A 7,500-nucleotide genomic window follows, 5' to 3' on the forward strand; every position below is an offset into this window, starting at 1 on the left:
TAGGTGTCAACACTTAAAGAGATAGATAGACAGGGTGGTTCATTCAGCCTCCTCCTCCCCACGAAACAATGCTCACACACACATTACAATGCATTATAAAGATATACTGCTCACACACACATTATAATGCATTATAACAAGATATACCTGCTCACACACACATTATAATGCATTATAACAAGATATACCTGTTTCACACACACATTATACAATAACAAGATATTAATTTTAACACACACACATTATAATGCATTATAACAAGATATATGCAATAAAAAAAATAATATAATGATTATAACAATATTACCTGCTTTCACACACATTATAATGCATTATAACAAGATAAGTCATAAATAATGATTATAACAATATATACCTGTTACACACACATTATAATGCATTATAACAAGATATAACTCACACACACATTATAATGCATTATAACAAGATATACTGCTCACAAATAGACAATGCATTATAACAAGATATACCTGCTCACACACCACATTATGTACGCATTATAACAAGATATAAATACCACACACATTTATAAATGCATTATACCAAGATATACCTACATATACTAAATATTACTATAATGCATTATAACAAGATATACTGCTCACACACACATTATAATGCATTATAACAAGATATACCTGCTCATACACACATTATAATGCATTATAACAAGATATAGTTTTCACACATTATAATGCATTATAACAAGATATACCTGTTCACACACACATTATAATGCATTATAACAAGATATACCTGTCACACACACATTATAATGCATTATAACAAGATATACCTGCTCACACACACATTATAATGCATTATAACAAGATATACACAATAAACACACATTATAATGCATTATAACAATATATACCTGCTCACACACACATTATAATGCATTATAACAAGATATAGTCATAACACATTATAATGTATTATAACAATATATACCTGTTAGCACACACATTATAATGCATTATGAATACATATACCTGCTCACACACACATTATAATGCATTATAACAAGATATACCTGCTCACACACACATTATAATGCATTAGTAACAAGATATACCTGCTCCACACACACATTATAATGCATTATAACAAGATATACCTGCTGCACACACACATTATATAATGCATTATAACAAGATATACCTGCTATACACACACATTATAATGCATTATAACAAGATATACCTGCTCACACACACATTATAATGCATTATAACAAGATATACCTGCTCATCACACACATTATAATGCATTATAACAAGAGTATACCTGCTCACACACATTTTAATGCATTATAACAAGATATACCTGCTCACACACACATTATAATGCATTATAACAAGATATACCTGCTCACACACATTATAATGCATTATAACAAGATATACCTGCAATACACACACATTATAATGCATTATAACGAGATATACCTGCTCACACACACATTATAATGCATTATAACAAGATATACCTGGTCATACACACATTATAATGCATTATAACAAGATATACCTGCTCACACACATTATAATGCATTATAACAAGATACTGCTCACACACACATTATATTTCATTATAATAAGATATACTGCTCACACACACATTAATAATGCATTATAACAAGATATACCTGCTCACACACACATTATAATGCATTATAACAAGATATACCTGCTCATACACACATTACAATGCATTATAACAAGATATACCTGCTCACACACACATTATAATGCATTATAACAAGATATACCTGCTCACACACACATTATATTGCATTATAACAAGATATACCTGCTCACACACACATTATAATGCATTATAACAAGATATACCTGCTCACACACACATTATAATGCATTATTATATTAAACATATAATAATATAATATAACAATATGTCATTTTGTTTATTAAATTGTCTCATGGAACTATGACATGTAGACTAGTGTCCTGTCCAGGGGGTTAGGGTTAGACTAGTGTCCTGTCTAGGGGGTTAGGGTTAGACTAGTGTCCTGTCCAGGGGGTTAGGGTTAGACTAGTGTCCTGTCCAGGGGGTTAGGTTAGACTTGTGTCCTGTCCAGGGGGTTAGGGTTAGACTAGTGTCCTGTCCAGGGGGTTAGGGTTAGACTAGTGTCCTGTCTAGGGGGTTAGGGTTAGACTAGTGTCCTGTCCAGGGGGTTAGGGTTAGACTAGTGTCCTGTCCAGGGGGTTAGGGTTAGACTAGTGTCCTGTCCAGGGGGGTTAGGGTTAGACTAGTGTCCTGTCCAGGGGGTTAGGGTTAGACTAGTGTCCTGTCCAGGGGGTTAGGGTTAGACTAGTGTCCTGTCCAGGGGGTTAGGGTTAGACTAGTGTCCTGTCTAGGGGGTTAGGGTTAGACTAGTGTCCTGTCCAGGGGGTTAGGTTAGACTAGTGTCCTGTCCAGGGGTTAGGGTTAGACTAGTGTCCTGTCCAGGGGGTTAGGGTTAGACTAGTGTCCTGTCTAGGGGGTTAGGGTTAGACTAGGTGTCCTGTCCAGGGGGTTAGGGGTTAGACTAGTGTCCTGTCTAGGGGTTAGGGTTAGACTAGTGTCCTGTCCAGGGGGGTTAGGGTTAGACTAGTGTCCTGTCTAGGGGGTTAGGGGTTAGACTAGTGTCCTGTCTAGGGGGTTAGGGTTAGACTAGTGTCCTGTCCAGGGGGTTAGGGTTAGACTAGTGTCCTGTCCAGGGGTTAGGGTTAGACTAGTGTCCTGTCTAGGGGGTTAGGGGTTAGACTAGCGTGTAACTAGATGTAACTATGTCATGTAAACAGGCTACTGATTAACTGTATATTACATGTAACTATGTCATGTAAATAGTGTAAATTGATTTTATAAGAGTTGTACCTGGGCCATACTGGGAACATAAGAGATAGGGTCCCATTCTCCCAACGACCCATCTGGAGAGAGAGAGAGAGAGGGAGAGGGAGAGGGAGAGGGAGAGGGAAAGGGAGAGGGAGAGGGAGAGAGAGAGAGAGAGAGAGAGAGAGAGAGAGAGAGAGAGAGAGAGAGAGAGAGAGAGAGAGGGGGATACAAACACAGAGGTCAGATTTAATATTTTAGAGATCAACAGTAGCTTCCTACCCACTGGACAGATATACAGGAAGTAGAGATCAACAGTAACTTCCTACCCACTGGACAGATATACAGGAAGTAGAGATCAACAGTAGCTTCCTACCCACTGGACAGATATACAGGAAGTAGAGATCAACAGTAGCTTCCTACCCACTGGACAGATATACAGGAAGTAGAGATCAACAGTAACTTCCTACCCACTGGACAGATATACAGGAAGTAGAGATCAACAGTAGCTTCCTACCCACTGGACAGATATACAGGAAGTAGAGATCAACAGTAACTTCCTACCCACTGGACAGATATACAAGGAGTAGAGATCAACAGTAACTTCCTACCTACTGGACAGATATACAGGAAGTAGAGATCAACAGTAACTTCCTACCCACTGGACAGATATACAGGAAGTAGAGATCAACAGTAACTTCCTACCCACTGGACAGATATACAGGAAGTAGAGATAAACAGTAACTTCCTACACACTGGACAGATGTACAGGAAGTAGAGATCAACAGTAGCTTCCAGTGTTGTGTTTGAGACCACCTATAGCGAGACCGAGTCAAGACCAAGAGCGGGAGGGGGACAAGGGGTCCCAGACCGAATCAAGACCATGCGAGTCCAATTCCAGACCATGATTGTAATGATTTGTCAAATCACCACCAAAATGTCCAGTATTTCTGTGTTCATATTTCAGAACAATATATACATTCTTTAGACATTCAGAACAGTGAAAAAAATGCATGCTGAGGGAAAATAGAGCCACTCTACAAATGATGACTAACCCAAACACAGTGGGGAACAATGGGCCTTCTACGCCTTCAGAGAAGGGCTAAGGATTTATTAAATAATAATAATAATAATTATATTATTATTTTATTATTATTATTTTCAAAGAGATCCGATCAGGATTTGTATTTTCTGGTCTCTGGGGACATAAATGTAGCTGGCAAAGTCAGCCATTGGCTAGGTCATCAGAAGCTAGATAGAAGGCATCTGCCATTCAACTGTATTAGGGGCAAAATGTTGGAGTGACAGTAGAATCAACCAATCACATTTTGACTTAATGGGTAGGGACTGTTTTTATAAAAACGCATGGAAACTTCTGCCTTCTCGAAGGCCAACGGGTCACTGTGCATTAGCGAGCAGTAGTTTTCCCGCTGGTCTCAGCTAGCTAGCTTTGGTTGTCGGCTAGTTTGCAGCGGCTGCAGCAGGTGTCATCAAAGAGGATGTTTTTGGAAAAAAAGTGGGCGTACGGTTTATACCTGCGTATAGCCTCCACTACACCACTGGCCCTTTGGGTTTATGGTTTATACATAGACTCTCCACTACACCACTGGCCCTTGGGTTTATGGTTTATACCTGCGTAGAGCCTCCACTACACCACTGGCCCTTTGGGTTTACGGTTTATACCTGCGTAAGAGCCTCCACTACACCACTGGCCCTTTGGGTTTACGGTTTATACCTGCGAGAGCCTCCACTACACCACTGGCCCTTTGGGTTTACGGTTTATACCTGCGTAGAGCCTCCACTACACCACTGGCCCTTTGGGTTTAAGGTTTATACCTGCGTAGAGCCTCCACTACACCACTGGCCCTTTGGGTTTACGGTTTATACCTGCGTATAGCCTCCACTACACCACTGGCCCTTTGGGTTTACGGTTTATACCTCGTATAGCCTCCACTACACCACTGGCCCTTTGGGTTTACGGTTTATACATGCGTAGAGCCTCCACTACACGCCCTTTGGGTTTACGGTTTATACCTGCGTAGAGCCTCCACTACACCACTGGCCCTTTGGGTTTACGGTTTATACCTGCGTAGAGCCTCCACTACACCACTGGCCCTTTGGGTTTACGGTTTATACCTGCGTATAGCCTCCACTACACCACTGGCCCTTTGGGTTTACGGTTTATACCTGCGTAGAGCCTCACTACACCACTGGCCCTTTGGGTTTACGGTTTATACCTGCGTAGAGCCTCCACTACACCACTGGCCCTTTGGGTTTACGGTTTATACCTGCGTAGAGCCTCCCACTACACCACTGGCCCTTTGGGTTTACGGTTTATACCTGCGTAGAGCCTCCACTACACCACTGGCCCTTTGGGTTTACGGTTTATACCTGCGTATAGCCTCCACTACACCACTGGCCCTTTGGGTTTACGGTTTATACCTGCGTAGAGCCTCCACTACACCACTGGCCCTTTGGGTTTACGGTTTATACCTGCGTATAGCCTCCACTACACCACTGGCCCTTTGGGTTTACGGTTTATACCTGCGTAGAGCCTCCACTACACCACTGGCCCTTTGGGTTTACGGTTTATACCAGCGTATAGCCTCCACTACACCACTGGCCCTTTGGGTTTACAAAAAAGTGAACTCTCCTACATGAGTTCTCTGGTATTACGGTTGCTGTCCTTTCAGAATCACGAACCTGTCACACTCTGAAGGCCTATAGGTTCACCACTGTCACCACTGAAGGCCTATAGGTTCACCACTGTCACCACTGAAGGCCTATAGGTTCACCACTGAAGGCATATAGGTTCACCACTGTCACCACTGAAGGCCTATAGGTTCACCACTGTCACCACTGAAGGCCTATAGGTTCACCACTGAAGGCCTATAGGTTCACCACTGAAGGCCTATAGGTTCACCACTGTCACCACTGAAGGCCTATAGGTTCACCACTGAAGGCCTATAGGTTCACCACTGAAGGCCTATAGGTTCACCACTGTCACCACTGAAGGCCTATAGGTTCACCACTGAAGGCCTATAGGTTCACCACTGAAGGCCTATAGGTTCACCACTGTCACCACTGAAGGCCTATAGGTTCACCACTGTCACCACTGAAGGCCTATAGGTTCACCACTGAAGGCATATAGGTTCACCACTGAAGGCCTATAGGTTCACCACTGTCACCACTGAAGGCCTATAGGTTCACCACTGAAGGCCTATAGGTTCACCACTGAAGGCCTATAGGTTCACCACTGAAGGCCTATAGGTTCACCACTGTCACCACTGAAGGCCTATAGGTTCACCACTTTCACCACTGAAGGACTATAGGTTCACCACTGTCACCACTGAAGGCCTATAGGTTCACCACTGAAGGCCTATAGGTTCACCACTGTCACCACTGAAGGCCTATAGGTTCACCACTGCGCAAACATGTCTATAATAGATATAAATACTTAAGATATTAACGTTTCAAGAAAGTCGTGTATATATTTGGCCTGGCGAAGCGGTTTTATGCGCTGACTGAATGGAAGCTGATAGTTATGAGTTTTTTACTCTGCTGGTCTCGGGAAGAAATTACAAGTCCTCACTGTCTGAGACCGAGTCAAGACTGAGACACTCAATACGTGGTCTGGAGACTGGTCTGGTCTGGAGTATTACAACACTGGTAGCTACCTACCAACTGGATATTTGGTTGACTTGTAAACCAACGTGAATTCAACATGAAATTAACAAATAATGTCACCATGTCATTGGATTAAGGTAAAAATGTGGGTGAAAAAAAGACAACATTCCCCTTACTTTAATGACTTTTTCAAATCCAATCAGTTTTCCAAGTTGATTCAACGTCATCACATTGCATCTTTTTGTTGAAAAGAAATGGAAACAATGTTGATTCAACCAGCTTTTGCCCAGTGGGTAACTACATCACTATATCTGGAACGATCCATCACATTTACTGCAGCAGCTTCGATCCATCACATTTACTGCAGCAGCTTCGATCCATCACATTTACTGCAGCAGCTTCGATCCATCACATTTACTGCAGCAGCTTCGATCCATCACATTTACTGCAGCAGCTTCCCGATCCATCACATTTACTGCAGCAGCTTCGATCCATCACATTTACTGCAGCAGCTTGATCCATCACATTTACTGCAGCAGCTTCGATCCATCACATTTACTGCAGCAGCTTCCTAGCTATATCACTATACCTGTTCTTATTGTCTTCTGTGGAACTCATAACATTGTTGGACAGGTTTAAAAGCTGTTTGTATTTTGTATCCATAGAGCCAGTTATTTTTTCCTGTAGTCAACCGTCCAATCAACAATTGGGAGAACACTCATTTAGATTGACTGGAGCTTTAACAGTACTTGACTGTGTGTGTGTGTGTGTGTGTGTGTGTGTGTGTGGGCTCAAGTGTTAATATTCATGAACATTGATATGAGGGAGTAGGCCAACTTAATTTGGATTTCACCATGAAGCCAATGGTGACTAAAACACAGTTACAGGGTTTAATGGCTGTGAAAGGAGAAAACTGAGGATGGATCAACAACATTGTAGTTACTCCACAATACTAACCTAACTGACAGAGGGAAAAGAAGGAAGCCTGTTCAGAATAAAAATATTCCAAAACAT

The 7,500-nt window shown here is 41.9% G+C and overlaps 1 pseudogene; it reads right to left on the reverse strand.

Annotated features, from left to right (window-relative positions):
* The window catches only part of LOC123481282, a 60,483-nt pseudogene that overhangs the window by 27,003 nt on the left and 25,980 nt on the right, over positions 1–7,500 (reverse strand).

This window comes from Coregonus clupeaformis, unplaced genomic scaffold (genome assembly GCF_020615455.1).
Source record: "Coregonus clupeaformis isolate EN_2021a unplaced genomic scaffold, ASM2061545v1 scaf2016, whole genome shotgun sequence".
NCBI lineage: Eukaryota > Metazoa > Chordata > Actinopteri > Salmoniformes > Salmonidae > Coregonus > Coregonus clupeaformis.